This window comes from Triturus cristatus, chromosome 8 (genome assembly GCF_964204655.1).
Source record: "Triturus cristatus chromosome 8, aTriCri1.1, whole genome shotgun sequence".
NCBI classification, from domain to species: domain Eukaryota; kingdom Metazoa; phylum Chordata; class Amphibia; order Caudata; family Salamandridae; genus Triturus; species Triturus cristatus.
Genome location: NC_140591.1, coordinates 1,560,758,128 through 1,560,782,807, shown reverse-complemented (window position 1 = coordinate 1,560,782,807; position 24,680 = coordinate 1,560,758,128). Strand labels below are relative to the sequence as shown.

Below are 24,680 nucleotides of genomic sequence, written 5' to 3'. Positions count from 1 at the left end.
GAGAGGTCTAGTAGGATCAGGCCCACAGTGTGTCCTTGGTCGAGGAGGGTGTGGATATTGTCTTTGGCAGCGAGTATAGCGGTCTCGGTGCTGTGATTGCTGCAGAATCCAGATTGGGAGGGGTCGAGGATAGAGTTTTCTTCAATGAATTTTGTTAGCTGTGCATTGACAGTCTTCTTGATGACATTGGCCGCAAAGGGAAGGAGGGAGATGGGTTGGTAGTTCTTGAGGTCGGTGGGGTCTGCTGAGGGCTTCTTGAGCAGGGGTCTGACTTCTGCGCGTTTCCAGTCGTCGGGAAAGATGCTGGTCTTGAAGGTGGCGTTGATGGTGTGTCGTAGTTCGGGAGCGGTGGTGGTGGTGGCTCTATGGAAAATGTGTGGGGCAGGGGTCTGTAGGGGCACCTGAGTTGATGCCTTCCATGTTTAAAGTGGTGTCTTCGGTGGTGATTGGGGTCCAGGAGGAGATGGTGGGCTGGATGGGGTTGCTGGAGAAGGAAGTGGTTTTGGAGTTGGGTGTCTGGTAGTCAATATGTTCAGCGGGGTTTGGATGCATTTCCCTCTTTATCTAGTAATCACCATTGGCTTACTTACCATGATTTTTTTTGTCCCTTAATAGTTTTAGATAGGTAAGACATAATTATGATATGTGAGTTCATCTATATATGATTTTCATGATTTGAACAACCCCATCACATGTGTGAAAAGATGTTAATAAATTGTAACCACAAGCATGAAAAGATTTTCATTCTCTTTACAACTTATAATTTTTATAATTTGTGTATCATTGGCATCTCCTGTCATGTGTTTAACATGCCTACAGGACAGAGAAAACTCAAATCACCAGCAAATGCTGCCTAGACGGAACTATAATAATAGGTATTGTGTGCCTGTGCCTAACAATAAATGAATGCATACATTTGTAGTAGAGGAGTTAGGAAAAAAATATTTTGGGCCCTGAAGGAAGCCTAGGACTCACAAAGACCCATAATACAGTCTGAAACATGTTGATCCATTTAGATACAGGGATATTAGACAGTCCCATGTATCACCACAGATTTCAATTATCCCTTGGACCTACCCAAATTAAAAGTCCTTGGGTTAGGGTACATGAATAATTTTTCTTTCTAAGTCCTGATTCCAGATTTACCTACCCCTTAAAAAACACTCCTCACAATAACAAGGATCCCATTTATCACAAGAATTTTCACTGGTGAATTATGTGCTGCTCATGATGAAGCAGATCCACAAGCGGTGTGAAGACACATCTGCCAATTCTTTGTGAATTGCTTAATCCGACACATAACGGGAGACATAATATGAACAAACAAGCAACTCCTTACAAAGAGGTAATTCCCAAGATGTAAGGTTGGTCACTTTTTGCTCATGGGTTTTCCTGCATCAGTTGTTACCTCCTACCAATTCTTCCCTGACTTTACCCAAATAAATGCATTTCCACAACCCAGAATGGGTCAGTAACAGAGGCCAAAGATCGCGAACAATTTTTGCCAGCATTCAACAAAATACACAAAAAGACTAGGTTTGAGGGCTAATGCAAAGTACTTGTGCAAAAAGTGAAGTAAAGTCTTAAACATAGAATTTCTTTATTATTTTCAGAAACTGACCAACCCGTGTTTCACTACTTCAAGTGGCCTCATCAGGGCCAAAACATTAAGTTCTAAAATAAAATTAGTAGTCAGAACACAACCAGATACAAATGAAAGAAAGAAGAAAAGTGATACAAAAACAAACAGACTCATAGAAAAAAAAACATCAGTTTCAATATTTAAAGTCTCCTCAGAGGAAAAATGTTCTAAAAACCAAGAAACAATGTGTTAAATAACATAGGAAAGTCAGAACACAAAATAGACCCATACTTCCTAGTTAGAAAGGAAAGCCATGCCATAGTGTTTGCAATATCTGTAATGGGGACAAAAGATCACTGAAGAAAGAGTTTTGCATCTCTTGCTCATTATGCCATGTACATAGGCTCATTGGTGGTATCCTAAACTATCACATTGAACACACAGTAATACTATTAACTCATAAGTATTTCATTCAAAATTAGTAGCGATCAATGCAAACCCATGCACAAGAGAAGTGGAAATCTATATGCTTATAAAGTGCCTTAGGAAGCTCATGCCTCTAACAACACCAGTGTGAGAGCCAGAAGAATTATTTGTACAAAGGATGATAAAACTTGAACACTTAGCATAACCATCTATCCTTGTGGTTTGAAATTATATAAGTACGAAAGATCAATCCAGATTGGCAGTAATGCATAATTAAATATTTGTACCATTAGTAAAAAAGTATTGAGCACGACTGTAAATGGCATTTCGAGGAGTTATATAGTCAAAATAGATGAGGGTACTAGCTCTACATGAAAGCAGCTTCTTCCAAGTGTCTCTTTGCGGGTATTGTGCTATAGTTCCACTGAGTTATTTGTCTTTACTTCTTGGGACATTGTGCTTTCATAGACATTCCAACATAGAATGTTATACTTGAGTTAGTGTTTGTGACCTGATCAGTGCAGGCAACCAATACAAGTATTTACAAAATAATCCATTAGTGGAACTAACTTTGTTTTATGCTGTTAGTAAAGGGGAATTTAATCAGAATAGCTAATGTTTAGTGACCTCTGTTACAAGGACCTATGCTAATGCAGATTTTGCATTTTGTGTGATAATTCTAGGTTAGATGCCTATTCTCTTATACATTTTTATAAGTCCCTTCAAATGCACTGGTTAAAGTGAAGTGGTTAATCCAGTTGGACACACCACAGAAGCCTAGCGAGGCCATGCGAACATGCAATGGGCAGATCATGACCACACTAGAGGATATTAATGGTCTATTTTGGGACCATTGTAAAACACTATATGCAGCTGATATGACCCCCTAACCTGCCCACATTGACCGATTGCTGGCATCTGTACGGATGCTGATGCTTGCTGGGGCACAGTCCAGGCATTTAAATACTGTGCATCCTCATCCAGTGACTGTGGGTATCTGTCCGTCTGTTGGTGTGTAAGCAGCTGCATTGGTTGGTGAGTAGCTACTAGAGTCTCTATATGAGTTATTGATTGGTTGTCTGAGTATCTGTATGGGTGCCTGAGTGTCTGTGGGGGTGGGTGGGGTATGTGACTCCCTGCATGTATGTGTGAGTGGGTGATTCACTGGGTGTATGTGTTCAAGAGTGCATCTGTGACAGGTTGTATGGGTGGGTGAGTATGTGTATGGCTGTGTTGGTGAGTGAATGGATGTCTCAGTGGTACATTTGTGAGTTACTACATATGTGAAAGGCAGTATATGTGAGTGCTGGAGTATATAAATGACTATATGTGGGAGTATGTGCTTGTGTCAGTGATTGTATAAGAGAGTAAGTATGTGTTAGTATCTTTATGGATAATTGAGCTGGTGTGTGTATAATTGTTCAGGTGAGTAAATGGGAGTGTGATTGATTCTTTGCATGACTCACTAGCTGTGCGAGTAACTATATGGGTGAGTGGCGCTGTGTGAGTATCTGTATGGGTATTTGAGTGCATATGATAGTGGCTGTATTGATGAGTGACTGCATGTATGAGTGACTGTATGCGGAAAGGGGCAAGAGAATTGCAGAAAGAAGTAACAGAGATGCAAAAAGAGGGAAGAGGGGTGGAGAAAGAGGTATGAAGGAAGCTGAGAGAAGCAAGAGAGGTGCAGAAGAAACACAAGAAGTGCAAAAAGAGGCACAAGTGGTGGAGAAAGAAGTAAGAAAGGTGCAGAAAGAAGCAACAGAGGTGCAGAACGAGGGAGGAGGGGTGGAGAAAGACGCAACAGTGGAGCAGAAAGAAACAACAGAGATACAGGAAGGGGGACGAGGGGTGGAGAAAGAGGCAAGAATGGTGCAGAAAGAAGCAATAGGGGTACAGAAAGAAACAAAAGAAGTGAAGAAAGAAGGAACAGGGGTGCACAAAGAGGCAATAGAGGTGCAGAATAAAGTAAGAGGGGTGCAGATAGAGGCACAAAGGTTGCAGAAAGAAGGGACAGAGGTGCAGAAAGAAGCAAGAGAACTGCAGAAAGAAGCACCAGAGGTGCAGAAAGAGGGAAGAGGGTTGGAGAAAGAGACAATAGAAACGCAGAAAGAGGCAAGAGAGGTGCAGAAATAAATAAAAGAAGAGAACAAAGAAGGAACAAAGGTGCAGAAAGAGGCAAGAGATGTGCAGAAAGAGGGAAGACGGGTACAGAAAGAAGCACAAGTGGTACTGAAAGAAGCAAAGCGGTACAGAAAGAAGCAAGAGTAGTGCAGAAAGAAGCAACAGAGGTGCAGAAAGAGGCACAAGGGGTGCAGAAAGAGGCAATAGAAGTACAGAAAGAAGCAACAGAGGTACAGAAAGAGGCTAGAAGGGAGCAGAAACAGGCATTAAAGGTTCAGAGAGAGGGAACAGGGGTGCAGATGGAGGCAAGAAAGGTACAGAAAAACTAAAGAGGAGTGCAGACAGGGGCAAGAGGGGTACAGAAAGAAGCAGGTGAGGTGCAGAAAGAGGCAACAGAGGTGCAGAAAGAAGCAAGAGAGGTGTGGAAACAAGCAAAAGAAGTAAAGGAAGAGGCAACAGAATTTCTGAAAGAAGCCACAGAGGTGTGGAAAGAAGTAAGAGAAGGGCAGAAAGTGGCAAGTTAGGTGGAGAAAGGGGCAAGAGAGGTGCAGAAAATGACAAGAGAACTACAGAAAGAGGCAAGTGGGAAGCAAAAAAGGGAAGAAGTGTACAGAAAGAAGCAAGAGAGGTACAGAAAGAGGTAAGAAGGGTACAGAAAGAGGCAAGAGGGGTGCAGAAATAAGTAAGTGAGGTGCAGAAAGAGGCAATGGAGGTTCAGAAAGATTCAAGAGAGGTGCAAAAACAAGCAAGAGAAGTGCAGAACGATGGTGATCGATTACAGAAGAGATTTTGATGATTGGACTGGTGATTACATACTATGAGGTGAGCCCTGTTTCGGAGTGTCTGCCCCTTTGGGTGTGGTGGTAGGTTGCCCTGTTTTGGGTCGCGGACCTCCTGTCGCCGGAAAGCAGCGCGAGAAGTGTAGGCTAATCCCTCTAAATAAACATACCAGCTCTGCCCCCTCGCACTCTGTAGCAACGTTTGTTTACTTGAGAGAGGGAACAAGTGAATGCGGTATACCTTAACAACCCGTTCTAGTACAGATTCACCATAAAGCTTGTACATTTCGTGATCATATTCTATATATATCACTTGCATGAGAATTCACAAGCGGACGTCGTGGCAGGAAGAACCTGTATTATATAGGGGCAGTACAGATTCCAGTCGACACAGTAGTATCTGTGTAGGTGTAGTGCACAATGGAGGAGGAGGATGAGAGGAGGGCAGCTGCCCAACTCCTATTTACGCAGAGACAGAAACCAAGGGCACATGCAGAGAGAGCAAGTGCCAACACACCATCAATAGAGGACAAGCTTTCCAAGTTGGAAAAACTCAAAAAGAAGGAAATTTGTGGTGGGAGGCCATTTCTTTACAGATCTATATAGACCAAGAAATGGTTCCCAGAGGGTTACGTATTTTTACGACACCTACTTACGAGACACCCAATCCAACAATGCTTACTGAGTGGTCTGAGAATTCCGCCCTGAGCTCTAGAAGAATGCTAGAGATTTTGGTAAAATATGCCTGGATTGATAGAGATTTGACCTTAAAACAAACACAAGAACTTATGGATGAACTTAAAAAATGTACTGAGGTCGAAGCGGTTGCGAAGGCAATGAATACAATGAAGGATCATCTTAAAAAATACGAGGATGATATTAACGCCCGTAAGGAAAGGAAACTAAATCGTGATTACAACTACTACGACAGCGGCCATATCCTGACGTTCAGGCAGAAATATGATCATTTGTATCACAAAGAAACATTGACAGTAATTGATGGTGATAAGGAAGACAATCCATCCACCTCGGTTTCTACAACCAGCGAAACAGAATCTGACATCTCAGTAGAAAATGCCCCCAATACAGACTATAGAACTCGCCCCGTGAATTTTTTAGAAGAATATCGTCATCTACGACGGAGTCGACGGACAATCAAAGATACTCCGGCACAAACATCGAGGGGCCGGGGACGCGGCCGAGGTCGGGGAAGAGGAGAAACAGAAGGAAAAGACTACAACAACACTGGCAGAAGAGGCAGAACAACAAGAGGAGGCATGGGAAACAGCAACACCCGCTCGAGGAGAGCTCTCTAATGGATCCTGAAATGGTAAATAGACTGTGATCAATTTATCTAAAAGGGTGATGAGCGACATTGAAAAAAAGACTTTGTGTTTAGGATTTTTATTTTGCCCTACAAAGACATTTAATTACACAGATGCAAGGATTGATCTATTCAAGTTTGTTAGGAAATTAAAATTTTAAAAAAGGCATCATTTGAAAAGGTTGGGGGACAACAGGAGAAATACTATACCCACTCCTAGATATCAGGACAACATAAACATAGGTGATATTGACACCCTTATAAATTTGGTACAATTGAACCAGAAGGGGGTGGGCAATCGGGCAGAGATCAGTGACAATGCAATTGAGCCCACTCCTACAATCAAGTGGGATAACACCACCACACAATTCCTAAACAACCTAGAAATAACTACTGATGACTGTGCCTTTTCAGGCTTCAGACCTAAATCTACATTTCTTCCGACATTGCCCCATGATAGTATCGACACTTTCCATGAGATTGTGAGCAAGACATTGTGCACTTTTAGGCATAAGAAAAAGAATCCTAGGATTCATTATAACAAGATTTCTTATAGTCAGAGACAAGTACTCAAGTCCCTCATGGAAGATACAAACATCGTAGTCTGCCCTGCGGACAAGGGAGGTAACGTGGTGATATTGGACAAAGAAAAATACATCGAGGAAGCCCTTAAACAACTTAATGACATCAAATACTATGTACCTATCTCCACTGAAATGTACAATCACAATATTAAGTGTGGGACAAACTCACAATGTGGAGAGAGAAGGGCATTTTGGAGTGGGAGGAATACAGGTATCTAGAAAATGATCATCCATTATTACCTGTGCTCTACCTGCTACCCAAGCTTCATAAAGATCCCAGTAATACATGAGGATGCCCCATTGTGTCCTCTAGGGGAAGTGTGTCGGAACATATTTCCAAATATGTTGACCGCTTCCTCAGGGATTATGTTGTCAACTTGTCCAGTTACATCAGGGACACAAAAGATTTTCTAAAGAAAATAGAGGCAATCCAATGGGAAGAGAATTCCTTATTCATCACTCTTGATGTCCAATCTCTATATACGATTATCAATCACAAACATGGGCTGAATGCATGTTGCCAGTATCTAGAAAATAGACCATTACGATTCAGGGAACACAGCAAAATGATACTTGCCTTGATTGAGTTCTGTCTCACTAACACCATCTTTCAGTTCAACGGTGTCCTGTACAGACAGGCCACCGGTATTGCGATGGGGTCGTGCTTCGCTCCCAGCTTTGCGAACCTCTTTATGGGGCGCTGGGAGGAAGAAGTATTTGCCAATCAAGAATATGCAGGCTATCTAGGTCATGTTACTAAATGGATGCAATACATTGATGACTTGTTCATCATTTGGAATGGCAGTGAACATGAAGCAATTGAATTTATTAAAGACTTGAATAAGAACAACTACAATATTGTCTTATCGGGTAACATCAGTAAAAACATGGCAGAATACCTAGATGTCAGACTTGACATCAAGGACAATCAAATAAATACCACCCTTTTTAGAAAGACCACGGCGGGCAACAGCATCCTACATGCCCTCAGCAGTCATCCTGAAACTCTCAAGTGGAGCATTCCATATGGAGAACTGCTGTGGGCAAAAAGGAATTGTAACACAGAAGCTGCTTACCAACTAGAATGCAAAGAGATGCTAGGCCGGTTTAAGATCAGGGGGAATCCAGATTGGGTGTTCCGAAGAGCCAAAGAAAGAGCTGATGGTGTGTTAAGATCATCTACTATTTCTGAGACACGCATTGAACCCACCGATGATAGTGAGAACAACACTAGAATGATTATGAATTTCAATTCGGATTCTAAGGAAGTACAAAAGATAATTGCCAACAATTGGGAGATTCTGAGATGTGATAACATCATAGGTGACACGATCCCTATGAGACCAAATATAACATACAGGAAGGGCAAGAGTATAAGGGATATGATAGTACATAGTGATATCACCACATACCCTATCAAACATGACCTCGGCCTCAGGGGATTTTTCCCCTGTGGGCATTGTAAAGCATGCAGAAGCAGTGTTTTTCGCAATAAGATCACATACAATGCTATTGATAGAGAAATCAAACAATTCCTTACCTGCAGTTCGACTTTTGTCATTTATCTCATCGAATGCCCGTGCAAACTGTGGTACATAGGGTGTACTACTCACATGGCTAAAACGCGGGTACTCGAACATTGTAGAGCAATCACACACAATGATGAGAAATACCCAGTAGCTCGTCACTGCAGAGACAAACATTACTCTAATCGTGCTCTTTTGAAATTTTTTGTATTGGAACAAGTGTGGCAAAATCCAAGGGGTGGGAACAGAGTTTTGAAATTGAGGCAGAAAGAGTCAAGTAGTATTTTAGACTTTCAGACAAAACAACCTGGAGGCCTTAACCAGGATGAAGAATTGGCAATTCACCTTAGAGAGTAATAGAGAGCATATTCTTACATGATTGGAATATTGTCCTCTCCTTATGTCTCCGTCTCCATTTGTCTAATTCTGTGCATTAGAAAAAAGAAATACTGCATTAGTTTTAAATGTTATTCTTAGACTTATATTAATATTTATGTTTTCTGTTTTCTTTTCCTTTTTCTATTTACAGGAGGAAAGGAAGCGGCCCAGACACCTGCACTCACTTTCACGGGCCACCTACCCTTTTCCCCCTCTTTCATCACTTACCACAATTGACTGGTGGGTAGAGTATATTTGCGACTGACGACGTGTAATTTGATTTTAGCCAAGTTACTCTTTCTTTTTTGATTTTAATATCCTCATTTCGAAATATGTGGTCTATCAGAGACTGTGGGGACAACAATCTGGATTAAGCTATTAAGCTTTGATGTAGAGTGTTGAAGTGCAGAGCATTATTTTTCCACAATATGGCACTGGTATTCCGTGTCGTCATTATTCCTGTATTACCGGTGGTATTCAGTGACAGTCCGTGATTGCGCGGCTGCATCACTTTTAATCCCATTGCTTGTAGACGAACAATGGGGCATCTATTTGTATGCTTGTATAAAGTTTGTGACATGCTACATCCTAATCCGGTTGCATTGGGTTACAAAGCATTCGCACACATGCTATTATATGGCGTTCGAAATGTTAACAATGATCGAAATGGCCATTAAGATCACCGGGAGTTATGGTGATTCTTCAGTTCCTTTGTGTATTTCTAACACACAGGTTATCTATTTATAACAAGAGGAATTGTCACATACGGAAGAAGAATATATATATTTTGTACATATGTGCTTATACGTTTCTCAAATGATGCATGGAATGAACTAGGATTTATGTGTTAGGTTATAATATACCTTGGACCATTACAAGATGTCTGCCATAGTTCTAAAACAATGTCCCACAGTAACATCATGATGTCAGTCCTTTGTTTGTGTTTATTGTTTACGCAAATGCTTTATCAGTCATTGTTGTATGCACATTCATTCACGTGAACAAGGCTTTGCAGTAAGCCGAAACGCGATAAGTGAATAAACACCCTTGGAACTTACACTGTTGTGGAATCTGTACATGCTGAGAGTGCATCTTATTGGAATATTTTAAGGATTGAAATACCGACGTGCTCCACCGGCGCGTGCACCACTTCCCATGGGTCCCCTGCAGTCGGGAGGAGCAGTGTTTTGGTGAATATATATGTATATATATATTCACTGAAAAAACCATAGGTTTCACACACGTTATAGTTAGGAATTAGCATTTAAAAAACCTTGCAAATTCACTTAAAAAACCATAGGTTTCACACAAGTTATAGTTAGCTGTACATTTCACTCGTAAAAAAACAATGAAATTCCACGTTATAGTTAGATCAGGTAACTATAACTTGCGCGCCCACAATAAACTGCTGATGACGTCACATATTACATCACTTATGACATGGTCAGTGACATCACTCATGACATCAATGATGACATCTGAAATGACACATTGTGCATTGCGGTCGCGCAAGTTATAGTTACCTGATCTAACTATAACGTGGAATTTCATTGGTTTTTTATGAGTGAAATGTACAGCTAACTATACTTGTGTGAAACCTATGGTTTTTTAAGTGAATTTGCAAGGTTTTTTAAATGCTAATTCCTAACTATAACGTGTGTGAAACCTATGGTTTATTCAGTGAATTTGTACGTTTTTTTAAATGCTAAGTTATGTATTTATTTGTAATTTTTGCGCGCATGGTGCGCTTCGCACACCGTGCGCGCGCTGTGGGCACTGGGTGCGCTTCGCGCACCGAGCGCCCACGTTGCGCCTTTCGTACCGTGCTTACCTCGCCATTTTTTACAAAATATCAATTGTTTTTTTCTCCCTTGGGGGTCCTTAGATTTATATATCAAATGTGATTGTTAATTCTTTTTTTTTTTTTTTTTACCGTACGCGTACGGTAAGCTTACCGTACGCGCACTCCGCGATTTTTTTTAAAAATAATTAAATGTATTTTTTATACTTTTTGGTCCTTCGTGAACCCCCTGACAAATGCTAGGGGGTCTGCAACTCTCTTCGTTGCCCCCTTTTCATGTTATCAACCTTTGTTTTTCAGTGCGAGAGACAGAAAATGGCGGCCGATACTTTCTGATTTCGACCGATTCGAATGTTTACAGTCATGTAACCACCAATCAGAATTGAGCTCGCGCACGGCACCGTACGCGTACGGTAAGCTTACCGTAAGCGCACGGAGCGCGCCTATAGATATATATATTGATTTAAATGCTATTTTCTCAGGACCTACTGAACAGATTTACACCAGACCTGCAAAAGGCACATCCCTGACCTGAGGACTACCTTTCTGCCCAATTTCAAGTAATTCTGTTCAGCCGTTCGGGCTGTAGCTCGGACTAAAGGTCCTATGGGAAAATGCATGGGGAAAACGCGTTTTGGGACCCCCCTTTTTTCTCAGCCCCCGCTTGACGAAACCCCCCGAGACTTTCAGGGTAGGAGCGGAGCGTAGCGCCCCATTAGTTTTGAAAAATTTGCGAGGATTCGTCAAGCGGCGCCAAAGTTATTCCAAATAGAATGTTGCGGATTTCCTATGGAAACACGGTCCTAACTATAACTATCTACTGGCGGCGGCCAGTAGATAATATATATATTCACTTAAAAAACCATAGGTTTCACACATGTTATAGTTAGCTGGACATTTCACTCGTAAAAAACCTATGAAATTCCCCCGTTATAGTTACTGTAGGCAACTATAACTCACGCGACCGCAATCCTCTGCGCTCGGTGCGCGCGCGGTGCGCTTCGCGCACACTGCGCGCGCTGCGGGCGCTCGGTGCGCGTCTGGTACCGAGCACCCACGGTTCGCAGTTCGTGCCGTGCGTGCGCGGTGCGCGCACCTCGCGATTTAAAAAAAAAAAAAATTAGTTTTTCTCCCTTGGGGGTCCTTCTGTGACCCCCTGACCAAGGCTAGGGGGTCAGGAACTGTCCACTCTGCCCCCTTTTCACGTTCTCCTCCTTTTTTTCACCCCCTCAGACTGCGAGAGACAAAATGGCGGCCGACACTTCCTGGTTTCGACCGATTCGAATGTTTACCGACATCTAACAACCAATCAGAATTGCGCTCGCGCACGGCAGGGTGTGCGCACAGTGAGCGCACGGTGCGCGCGTATAGATATTGATATGCTTTTGAATGCTATTTTCTCAGGAAATACTGAACAGATTTACACCATACCTGCAAAAGGCACTTCCTTGACCTTATGGCTACCTCTCTGCCAAATTTCACATAATTCTGTTCAGCCGTTCGGGCTGTAGCTGCGTCTAGAGGTCCTATGGAAAAATGCATGGGAAAAACGCGTTTTGGGACCCCCTCTTTTTCTCGGCCCCTGCTTGACGAATCACCCCGAGACTTTCAGGGTAGGAGCTGAGCGGAGCGCCCCATTAGTTTTGAAAATTTCGCGAGGATTCGTCAACCGGTGCCAAAGTTATTCAAAATAGAATTTTGAGATTTCCTATGGAAACTAGGTTGTAACTATAACTATCTACTGGCGACCGCCAGTAGATAATATATATATATGTGTATATATATATATATATATATATATATATATATATATATATATATATATATATATATATATATATATATATATATAACTTCAACTCCTTTTCACGCACTGGTTTCACCGCTGCAGATAGGAGCTCGGACCACAGTTTGGTGCTTAGAATTCGTTTATTTGCCGCTCACAAGCACAGCACAGCCATTACGCGTTTCGAGCCCACAGGCCCTTGATCACATGACGCAAAGAACAGTCTCTACTGGGCTTTTGACCATTTTTTTCAACAGTGAATTTTTTTCATTTTTAAAGTGACAGGTGCTTAAACGAACACTAGTGGTATCGCGTTTGAAATGAAAATGGACATAGAAAAGTTACTTGATACATAAACACATACGTAATTGCATAAATTGATAATCATTGTTATAAAATCTTTTGACAATAAATATATAAATATATAAATATATAAAACTGCCATTGACTTACAATAAATAAATTATAATTAAGAACTGCATAAAATGTCATGTAACAATTATATATATTTATTTAGTATACTATGTATACATGTGAAAATGTGTCGGTCCACCTGTTTACCTCGGTGGCACGGAAAAATTGGATGGTACTGACGTCAACACACCAACGAGGTTCTCTTATGGCTCCTATGACATCATACAGTGTCGCGAGCGGAGCTGTGCTATTATGACATCGTCATCGACGTGGCAGAGCTAGGAAAGAATTTCCATGGAATACTGGCACAGGTGATATTCACCTTAGTGTTCAGGCTAGTCCTTTGGGAGCAACTGTTTATGCTGCCACTCCAGAAACCGAAACCAGTGATCCGAGGGCAGAGGCCCTGCAGATGGCACATGAGGTGGGGAGCCCAGTCGAGTGCACTGGCGGGGCAGCGAAGTAACAAGCACCATTACCCACAGAAAAGGTAACAAGGGCACTGAATAACACAGGATATTCTCTTTGTATCTGGCAGGAACAACAAGGTTAAAATGCCCTAGTTCCAAAATGTAGAATTAGTGCTACACCGGTCTTCAAGAGGACCTGCGATGGATGCCGCTTCTGCCTTTCGTACACTGGAGGCGGCACATGGGTCACGCGGTACGGTGGTTGACCTCTCATGGCACTGATCCACACTTCGGGGACAACGCTTTCCATTAGCTGTGTTTTCTGATGACGTGTCGCGCCGGCTTTGTCCAACAGCAGAGCCCCTTTAGATCCAAACCAACTCTTTCATTCTCTCACCGTAAGTGAAACCAGGCCACGCGGACACTTTCACTATACAACAGCCGGGAATGCACTTTTTGGTAAAGAAAAACACATTCCTTCCTCAAAATTTATCAAATAAACGACTCACTGAAGAACAGGGGCCAGCTTTGAACTGTAAATAGCCATTACAACAACTTTTTTTTTCACTTCGCAAAACCATTACAACGCATGCATTACAAAGCATGCGTTGTACATCGCAAAGTCATTAATACACATTTTTTTAGAACACATGGTCATTTGCCACGCATCCCGTTGCAACAAATTTTGTTGTAAAGGTAGGTATAGTAAATGACCATGAGTTCTAAAAAATTGTAAACGATCCACATTGTTGTAAGGAAACAGAGGCTGTTCCGTTTCCTCACAACGAGGTGCACTGGACATCAGAGACGACATGAAGCAGGAACCACGAGGAGAGAGGAACCACGAGGAGTGAGAGGTAAGGGGGATTGGGCATGGGGTGGTGGTTACTTTTCTAGTGTTTAGCGTAGTGCAGTGGTGTTTGGGTAGTGTAGGGTGTCGTGCTGGGGGTGGTGTTTCAGGGTTTAGGGCAGTGCAATGGTGTTCGGGCAGTGTAGGGGGTCTTGCAGGGGGTGGTGTTTCAGGGTTAAGGGCAGAGGTGTTTGGGTAGTGTAGGGGGTCTTGCTGGGGGTGGTATTTCAGGGTTTAGGACAGTGGTGTTCAGGCAGTGTAGAGGGTCTTGCTGAGACTGGTGTTTCAGGGTTTAGGACAGTGCAGAGGTATTCGGGCAGTGTAGGGGGTCTTGCTGGGGCAGGAGTTTCAGAGTTTAGGGCAGTGCAGTGGTGTTCGGGCAGTGTAGGGGGTCATGCTGGGGGTGGTGTTTCAGTGTTTAGGGCAGTGCAGTTGCGTTCGGGCAGTGTAGGGGTCGTGCAGGGGTGGTGTTTCAGGGTTTATGGCAGTGCAGTGGTGTTCGGGAAGTGTAGGGGGTTGTGCAGGGGGGGGGTGTTTTAGGGTTTAGGGCAGGGCAGTGGTGTTTGGGCACTGTAGGGGGTCATGCTGGGGGTGGGATTTCAGGGTTTAGGACAGTGCAGTGGTGTTCGGGCAGTGTAGGGGGTCGTGCTGGGGTGGTGTTTCAGGGTTTAGGGCAGTGTAGTGGTGTTCGGGAAGTGTAGGGGGTTGTGCTGGGGCTCGTGTTTTAGGGTTTAGGGCAGTGCAGTGGTGTTCGGAGAGTATAGGGGCTCATGCTGGGGCTGGTGTTTCAGGGTTTAGGGCAGTGCAGTGGTGTTCTGGCTGTGTAGGGGTCGTACTGGTTCTGGTGATTCAGGGTTTAGGGCAGAGCAGTAGTGTTCGGGCAGAGTAGTGGGTCGTGCTGGGGGATGGTGTTTAAGGGTTTAGGGCAGAGCAGTGGTGTTCATGCAATGTAGGGGGTTGGGCAGGGGGTGGTGTTTCAGGGTTTAGGGCAGGGCAGTGGGTTTCGGGCAGTGTAGGGGTTCTTGCAGGGGGTGGTGTTTCAGGGTTGAGGGCAGTGGTGTTAGGGCCGTGTAGGGGGTCTTGCTGGGGGTGGTGTTTCAGGGTTTAGGGCAGTGCAGCGGTGTTTGGGCAGTGTAGGGGCTCATGCTGGAGCTGGAGTTTCAGGATTTAGGGCAGTGGTGTTCGAGCAGTATAGGGGGTCTTGCTTGGGGTGGTGTTTCAGGGTTTAGGGCAGTGGTGATCAGGCAGTGTAGGGGGTCTTGCTGAGACTGGTGTTTAAGGGTTTAGGACAGTGCAGTGGTATTTGGGCAGTGTAGGGGGTCTTGCTGGGGGTGGTGTTTCGGGGTTTAGGGCAGTGCAGTGGTGTTCGGGTAGTGTAGGGGGTCGTACAGGGGGTGGTGTTTCAGGGTTTAGGGCAGTGCAGTTGTGTTTCAGGCAGTGTAGGGGGTCTTGATGGGGTGGTGTTTCAGGGTTTAGGGCAGTGCTGTGGTGTTCGGGAAGTATAGGGGGTCGTGCTGGGGCTGGTGTTTCAGGATTTAGGGCAGTGGTGTTCGGGCAGTATAGGGAGTTTTGCTGGGGGTGGTGTTTCAGGGTTTAGGGCAGTGCAGCGGTGTTTGGACAGTGTAGGGGCTCATGCTGGAGCTGGTGTTTCAGGATTTAGGGCAGTGGTGTTCGAGCAGTGTAGGGGGTCTTGCTTGGGGTGGTGTTTCAGGGTTTAGGGCAGTGGTGATCAGGCAGTGTAGGGGGTCTTGCTGAGACTGGTGTTTAAGGGTTTAGGACAGTGCAGTGGTATTTGGGCAGTGTTAGACGGCGACCTCAGAGGAGCCCGGAAGGGGTCCTGACTACCCTGAGACCCACCCTCGAGGTATCGTAGCCGGGCACTGGCGGGAGACTCCTCAGGGGGAGGAATCTCGTATCTAGGATCGTACCCCTGGTACCACACGACACAGAGACACCACACCGTGCGTTCTTAGGAATCAATCTTTATCAATCAGATTAGCACTGCAAATATGTACAAGGAGAGCGTGGGCTCAATGAGTCTCGGCAGGGATAGGGGGTAGCGGGACAGTCTCTGGCAAAGGTTCAAGGCAGGGGCGTACCCGGCGCACAGCTCACAATCCTCGAGCCGGGGGGTACGCTTGCTGTAGTTGGGGTCCGGCGGGACCGGGAGCGTCCGTGGGAGCCGCGAGTCACTCAGCAGGGCTCAGATATGAGTTCGGAGGTCTTACGATCTTCAGGGAGCCGCGAGTCACTCAGCAGGGCTCAGGTACAAGTTCGGAGGTCTTACGCTCTTCAGGGAGCCGCGAGTCACTCAGCAGGGCTCAGGTACAAGTTCGGAGGTCTTACGATCTTCAGGGAGCCGCGAGTCACTCAGCAGGGCTCAGGTACAAGTTCGGAGGTCTTACGGTCTTCAGGGAGCCGCGAGTCACTCAGCAGGGCTCAGGTACAAGTTCCAGGAGCCGCGACCACGTCAGCAGGGCTCTCGTTGTTCCAGCATTGAATCTGCCGGACAGTCTCAGAGCACCCCTTGTTATAGGTCGACCCCTCTTTGATGTCCGGAGTCTGTGCAGGCAGGGGTCTTGTCACCTGGGGGTCGCTTGTCGGAGTTTCCTGCCATTGTCTTTTGATCCTTTCAGGGCCGGGTCGGGAGGAGTCCCAGACACCCAGCAGGCGTGGAGCCAGCCCTCAGGGAGGCCGGAGTGCCGATCGAAACCCATCGTCCCAGGGGAGTTCAGAGGTGCGATAGAAACTGCTCCTCCCTCTCTCATCCCCTGGAAGCGTGATGTCCTCCAGCCGGAGTGGCGCCTCTAGGCCCGGGTCGCGCTGGGGCCGGGCGGCCATCTTGGTGCATGAAGTGGGCACGCGGGCCCGGGGTGGCCGAAGGGAGAGAGGCCATGGACGAGGATGTCCGGGTCGGGTGCGTGTGTTCTGGTGGGAAGGATCGGCTAGGCCGTGTGCTTGGGGCTGCAGGTACCAGGTTAGGTGGTGCGGGGACAAGTAGAGCCACGCTACGAGGCCGGGTCCAACACGCGTCCCCCCCAGCTGAAAGCCGGAGAGAACTGCCCATCATCTTGGGGGGTTCTCTTCGCTGAGGCAGAAGAACCGGGAGAGGCCGTCAGCGTTGGCCTGGTCCGTACCAGGGCGATGTTCCACGGTGAAATCCATCCCCTGGAGGGAGATTGACCACCGCAGTAGCTTGGGGTTTTCTCCTCGCATCTGCATGAGCCATCGCAAGGGCCGATGGTCGGTTTGGACTTTGAAATGGGTGCCGAACAGGTAGGGGCGTAGCTTCTTGAGTGCCCAGACCACGGCAAAGGCTTCGCGCTCAATGGTGCTCCATCTCTGTTCTCTGGGCAACAGCCGCCGGCTGAGGAAGGTGAGGGGCTGGTCTAGGCCTTGGTCATTCATCTGGGACAGGACGGCCCCAATGCCATGCTCGGAGGCATCGGTTTGGACTACAAACTCCTTAGAGTAGTCGGGCGCTTGGAGGACGGGGGCAGTGCACATGGCCTTCTTCAGAGCCTCGAACGCCTCCTGGCAGGCAGTCGTCCACTGCACCCTCTTTGGCTGTTTTTTGGACGTGAGTTCTGTGAGGGGGCCGACCAGGCTGCCATACCCCCGGATGAATCTTCGGTAGTAGCCAGTGAGGCCCAGAAAGGCTCGGACCTCCGTTTGGGTGGTGGGTGGTTCCCAGGCTAAGATAGCGTCGATCTTCGTCTGTAGGGGGGCGACCTGGCCGCTCCCGACCTGGTGCCCCAGGTAGACCACTGATCCTTGCCCAATCTGGCACTTGCTGGCTTTTACTGTGAGGCCTGCCTGGCGCAGGGCGATTAGCACCCTCCGGAGGTGCTGGAGGTGCTCACTCCATTCGGAACTAAAAACGGCAATGTCGTCTAGATAGGCCGCGCTGAACTGCTCCAGTCCGGCCAGGACTCTATTCACCAGTTGCTGGAAGGTGGCCGGGGCGTTTTTCATTCCGAAGGGCATTACGCGGAAGCGGTAGTGCCCATCTGGGGTGGAGAAGGCCGACCGCTCCTTGGCCCCCTCGGTGAGCGCAATCTGCCAGTATCCGCAGGTGAGGTCGAATGTGCTGAGGAACCGGGCTGTCCCGAGTCGGTCAATGAGCTCGTCGGCTCGTGGAATGGGGTGGGCATCGGCTCGGGTGACGTCATTGAGCCCCCGGTAGTCCACGCAGAATCGGAGCTCGGGGGCGACACCAGGGGCCGCTGCCTTCGGGACTAGGACCACGGGGCTGGCCCAGGGGCTGTCAGACGGCTTGATCACCCCCAGGGTCAACATCTTCGAGACTTCAGCTTGAATGCAGGACCGGACCCGGTCAGGGACTCGGTACGCTCCGTGTCTCACCGGCGGGCTGTCCCCGGTGTCCACGTCATGGACACACCAGTCGGTGACTCGGGGGATCATGGAGAAGAGGTCGGAAAATTGTCCTAGGAGCTGGCGGCAGTCCTCTTGTTGCTGGGCAGTGAGGGCTGGGGAGAGGTTCACTCCTTCCACGGAGCCATCCTGCTCCTTGACACACAGGAGGTCCGGGAGGGGATCGGACTCATCTTCGGCCCCGTCATCGGTGGCCAGCAGGAGGCTCAGTTCTGTCCGCACGAAGTGCGGTTTGAGGCGGTTCACGTGAAGGACCCGAAGGGGATCCCGAGGCGACTGGACGTCCACCAAGTATGTGACTTGACTCTTCCGCTCAATCACCTTGTAGGGCCCGGTCCACCTGTCCTGGAGGGCGCCCGGCTTCACGGGGGCCATGACCCATACCTGCTGGCCCGGCTGGAACTCGACCAGAGTGGCATTCTGGTCGTACCAGCGCTTCATCTCTTCTTGGCTCGCCTCCAGGTTGGCCTCGGCCAGTTCTCGGAACTTCCTGGTTTGGTTCCGGAGGGTCAGAACGTATTGGAACACATCTCGGGGGTGGTCTGGGGTGTCGCCTCCCAAACTTCCTTAACCAAACTGAGGGGACCTCGGACGGGGTGTCCATAGAGTAACTCAAACGGGCTGAACCCTAGGGACTTCTGGGGGACTTCCCGGTAAGCGAACAAGAGGCAGGGGAGTAGGACGTCCCACTTACGCCGGAGGGGCTCTTCTAGGCCGGTGATCATCCCTTTCACAGTCCTGTTAAACCTCTCTACTAGGCCGTTCCCTTGGGGATGGTAAGGGGTGGTGAACTTATAGGACACTCCACATTGTTGCCACAGGGACGTCATGTATTTTGAGATAAAATTAGTGCCGCGGTCGCTCACGACCTCGCGGGGAAAGCCTACCCGGGAAAAGATCCCCATCAGGGCCCGGCCCACCACGGGGGCCGTGACGGTGCGCAGGGGAATAGCCTCAGGGTATCGGGTGGTGTGATCCACTAGGACCAGGATGAAACGGTGACCTTGGGAGGTGGGGGGATCCAGGGGCCCCACGATGTCGATCCCGACTCGTTCGAATGGGGTACTGACGACCGGGAAGGGTTGGAGGGGAGCCTTGCGCTTCCCCCCACTCTTCCCACTAGCTTGGCACGTGGGACAGGATTTGCAGTGGGCCTCTACAGCTGCTCTCATTCTAGGCCAGTAAAAGTGGGTCACGAGACGGCTGTAGGTCTTGTCCTGACCCAGGTGGCCGGCGAGGGGGACGTCGTGGGCTAAGCCCAGGAGGAAGTCTCGGAAGCGTAGGGGTACCACCAGCACCCGGCCGGATCCCAGCTCCACCGACTTCTGCTCACTGTACAAAATGCTATTCTCCCAATAAACTCGGTGCGTTCCGGTTTGGTCGCCTGCGGCTTGGCCCTCGGCCTGGCGCCGCAGTCCAACCAGGGAAGGACAGGTGGCTTGCTCCCGGCAAAACTCCTCCCGGGTGGGCCCGCCCTCGTGGCGCCATTGGGCCAACTCGGGTAGGTCGCCTAACTCGGGGACCGGGGCGGTGTCGGACAGTGAGGGTTCGCCGCAGGCGACTGACCCTTCTGATGGGGGGACGGGAGGACCCTCTGCGGGGACTGTTCTGACTTCTTCGGTCGGGCCGTCGTCGACTTCTCCCAGGGGGGGAAGACGGGCTGACATAGATCGGGTGGTGGCGCACACCCACTCGGGGAGCCCCATCATTCCTAGGTGGGCCTTGCGCTCGACGTGCTTCCAGGGAGAACTCTCCAGGTCGTTCCCTAAGAGGCAGTCGACCGGCTGGGAGGTTCTTACGGCAACCCTTAGTTTACCTATCACCCCTCCCCACTCAAACGGCACCAGGGCTACCTGACACATACTCTCTCTATTGTCTGCGGAAATTACCGGGCAAAAGACGTTGGGGAGGATCTGCTCCTCGGGGACTAAGTGCCTGAGGACACCGGTGATGCTGGCTCCGGTGTCCCGCAGGGCCTCTATTTGGTGGCCGTTGATCTTGACAAGCTGCCCGTACTTCTTCGTGTTGGAGGGCAGGAGGCTACCAGGGACCATCTCTCTATCTCCCAGGGATACTAGGGCCATAGCTGCGGGTTCCCACTCCTCGGTTTCCTCAACCTCCTCCCCCAGGGCTACGTTGGCTATCTGTCTCGCAGGGGTGACTTGGGTGGCCATGGGGCACTCTGGGTCATTGGCGTAGTGCCCGGGCTTCTGGCAACGGAAACAAGTGACGGTTACCCTGTGTCCCCGTCTCCCGGGGGGTCCGGTTACTCGTGGGGGGGGGCGCTGGGAAAGGTGGAGGTTGGGTCTTTGGGGGACTAGGCTGGGACTCTCTCTGGCCTCCCTGGTTCCCCCCTCCTCTCTGGCGGGGTGGTCCCTGACTGGCTCGGGGGTATTCTCCTACCATGCCCCGGGTGACCCGGGTGTTGGTCCAGCGGTCTGCTTCCACAGCCAGCTTCCTGGGATCGGAGAGTTTGCTGTTGAGCAGATGCTGGCGTAGTTCCACAAAGCAGTTTGCAGCCAGGTGTTCCCACAACAGGAGGTCGGTGAGTTCCTCAAGGGTGGTGACTTTGCTGCCCTTGATCCACCCATCGAAGGCCCGACTGAAAAAGTTTACATACTCCACCCAGGTGGTGCCCGGGATCTTCCTGCAGTCCCGGAATCGCTGACGGTACATCTCGGGGGTGAGGCCGTACCTTGTGAGTAGAGCCTCTTTCATGTGGCTGTAGGATGTCTGCAGGGAGAGGGGCAGGTTGAGTAGGGTGTCTCTTCCTTCGCTCAGAAACCGTCCCCACAACCCTGCCCCCCAGTCCTTCTGCGGGACCCGATGGGAGGTCATGGCGACCTCGTAGGCCCTGAACCATTGTTGAATGTCATCGTTTTTATAATATTCTTTGACCACGTCCTTGGGGATGTGGACCTTCTGCTCCGCTGGTGAGGCCGCCTCTCGGTTTCCTGGGGGCCTCCCTTCCTCGTTTTTGGCCTTAAGCTCGAGTTCCTTCAAGCTGCGTTCGTGCTCTAGTTGGAGCTTCCTTCCTTCGTGCTCCCGTTGGAGCTTCTTCTCTTCTAGTTCGCCTTGTACGCGCATTTGCTCTACGGCTAGCTTTTTTTCCGCTAACTTCAATTCGCCTTCGATTTTGAGTTTGGCTAACTTTAGTTCCTGATTGCGACTTCTCTCTCTGTCCGCGAGTTCTTCCGGGATAGGCCCCCGTCTGGTACGATGCCTCGCACCTGATTGCTGCTGCTTTCGCCTTGGGGGGGTTCGGCTTCGTCGGGGCGCTCCCCCGTGCCTTCCGGGCGGGAGGCCCCGGCATCCACCCAAGCTTTCAGTGCTTTCTGCAAATCTTCCTTGGTGTTGAGACCGGTGGTAGCGATTTTAAATTCTTTGCAGAATTGCTTTAGTTCTTTGTGCGTGTATTCTTCTAGCTGTTCCACCTGGAACACCCTGTTGGCGTTGGTTTCTGCGAGGCTCATGGTGCTTCCTTCTGCCATCTTTGTCGGTAGTGCGTCCTTCGTTCACGGTACGATCTGTAGGTTATGGGCCCGAATCCCGTCGCTTGCCACCAATGTTAGACGGCGGCCTCAGAGGAGCCCGGAAGGGGTCCTGACTACCCTGAGACCCACCCTCGAGGTATCGTAGCCGGGCACTGGCGGGAGACTCCTCAGGGGGAGGAATCTCGTATCTAGGATCGTACCCCTGGTACCACACGACACAGAGACACCACACCGTGCGTTCTTAGGAATCAATCTTTATCAATCAGATTAGCACTGCAAATATGTACAAGGAGAGCTTGGGCTCAATGAGTCTCGGCAGGGATAGGGGGTAGCGGGACAGTCTCTGGCAAAGGTTCAAGGCAGGGGCGTACCCGGCGGACAGCTCACAATCCTCGAGCCGGGGGGTACGCTTGCTGTAGTTGGGGTCCGGCGGGACCGGGAGCGTCCGTGGGAGCCGCGAGTCACTCAGCAGGGCTCAGATACGAGTTCGGAGGTCTTACGATCTTCAGGGAGCCGCGAGTCACTCAGCAGGGCTCAGGTACAAGTTCGGAGGTCTTACGATCTTCAGGGAGCCGCGAGTCACTCAGCAGGGCTCAGGTACAAGTTCGGAGGTCTTACGATCTTCAGGGAGCCGCGAGTCACTCAGCAGGGCTCAGGTACAAGTTCGGAGGTCTTACGATCTTCAGGGAGCCGCGAGTCACTCAGCAGGGCTCAGGTACAAGTTCCAGGAGCCGCGACCACGTCAGCAGGGCTCTCGTTGTTCCAGCGTCGAATCTGCCGGACAGTCTCAGAGCACCCCTTGTTATAGGTTGACCCCTCTTTGATGTCCGGAGTCTGTGCAGGCAGGGGTCTTGTCACCTGGGGGTCGCTTGTCGGGGTTTCCTGCCATTGTCTTTTGATCCTTTCAGGGCCGGGTCGGGAGGAGTCCCAGACACCCAGCAGGCGTGGAGCCAGCCCTCAGGGAGGCCGGAGGGCCGATCGAAACCCATCGTCCCAGGGGAGTTCAGAGGTGCGATAGAAACTGCTCCTCTCTCTCTCATCCCCTGGAAGCGTGATGTCCTCCAGCCGGAGTGGCGCCTCTAGGCCCGGGTCGCGCTGGGGCCGGGCGGCCATCTTGGTGCATGAAGTGGGCACGTGGGCCCGGGGTGGCCGAAGGGAGAGAGGCCATGGACGAGGATGTCCGGGTTGGGTGCGTGTGTTCTGGTGGGAAGGATCGGCTAGGCCGTGTGCTTGGGGCTGCAGGTACCAGGTTAGGTGGTGCGGGGACAAGTAGAGCCACGCTACGAGGCCGGGTCCAACAGGCAGTGTAGGGGGTCTTGCTGGGGGTGGTGTTTCGGGGTTTAGGGCAGTACAGTGGTGTTCAGGTAGTGTAGGGGGTCGTACAACGGGTGGTGTTTCAGGGTTTAGGGCAGTGCAGTTGTGTTTCGGGCAGTGTAGGGGGTCTCGATGGGGGTGGTGTTTCAGGGTTTAGGGCAGTGCTGTGGTGTTCGGGAAGTATAGGGGGTCATGCATGTGGTGGTGTTTCAGAGTTTAGGGCAGGGCAGTGGTGTTCAGACAGTGTAGGGGGTCTTGCAGGGTGCAGTATTTCAGGGTTTAGGGCAGTTGTGTTCGGGCAGTGTAGGGGGTCGCTTTGGGGGTGCTGTTTCAGGATGTAGGACAGTGCAGTGTTGTTCAGGAATTGTAGGTGGTCATGCTGGGGTGGTGTTTCAGGGTTTAGGGTAGTGCAGTGGTGTTCGGGAAGTGTAGGGGGTCGTGCTGGAGCTCGTGTTTCAGGGTTTAGGGCAGTGCAGTGGTGTTCGGACAGTGTAGGGGCTCATGCTGGGACTGGTGTTACAGGGTTTTGGGCAGTGCAGTGGTGTTCAGGCTGTGGAGGGGTCATGCTGGGGCTGGTGTTTCAGGGTTTAGGGCAGAGCAGTAGTGTTCAGGTAGTGTAGGGGGTCCTGCTGGGGCTGGTGTTCCAGGGTTTAGGGCAGTGGTGTTTGGGCAGTGTAGGGGGTCTTGCTGGGGCAGGAGTTTCAGAGTTTAGGGCAGTGCAGTGGTGTTCGGGCAGTGTAGGGGGTCGTGCTGGGGTGGTGTTTCAGTGTTTAGGGCAGTGCAGTTGCGTTCGGGCAGTGTAGGGGTCGTGCAGGGGTGGTGTTTCAGGGTTTATGGCAGTGCAGTGGTGTTCGGAAAGTGTAGGGGGTTGTGCAGGGGGGTGGTGTTTTAGGGTTTAGGGCAGGGCAGTGGTGTTCGGGCAGTGTAGGGGGTCATGCTGGGGGTGGGGTTTCAGGGTTTAGGACAGTGCAGTGGTGTTCGGGCAGTGTAGGGGGTCGTGCTGGGGTGGTTTTCCAGGGTTTAGGACAGTGTAGTGGTGTTCGGAAAGTGTAGGGGGTTGTGCTGGGGCTTGTGTTTTAGGGTTTAGGGCAGTGCAGTGGTGTTCGGAGAGTATAGGGGCTCATGCTGGGGCTGGTGTTTCAGGGTTTAGGGCAGTGCAGTGGTGTTCTGGCTTTGTAGGGGTCGTACTGGTTCTGGTGATTCAGGGTTTAGGGCAGAGCAGTAGTGTTCGGGCAGAGTAGTGGGTCGTGCTAGGGGATGGTGTTTAAGGGTTTAGGGCAGAGCAGTGGTGTTCATGCAGTGTAGGGGGTCGGGCAGGGGGTGGTGTTTCAGGGTTTAGGGCAGGGCAGTGGTGTTCGGGCAGTGTAGGCGTTCTTGCAGGGGGTGGTGTTTCAGGGTTGAGGGCAGTGGAGTTATGGCAGTGTAGGGGGTCTTGCTGGGGCTGGTGTTTCAGGGTTTAGCACAGTGCAGTAGTGTTTGGGCAGTGTAGGGGG

At 49.6% G+C, this 24,680-nt stretch overlaps 1 long non-coding RNA gene across 1 annotated transcript in view; it reads right to left on the bottom strand.

Moving 5' to 3' along the window:
• LOC146806140 (uncharacterized) overlaps positions 1-10,058 on the bottom strand; it is a 40,208-nt gene extending 30,150 nt beyond the window's left edge. The window contains exon 1 of the long non-coding RNA XR_014967556.1: positions 8,721-10,058. This is a non-coding gene — a long non-coding RNA (uncharacterized LOC146806140). The remainder of the gene's footprint in view (positions 1-8,720) is intronic.
• Positions 10,059-24,680: the final 14,622 nt, after the last annotated feature.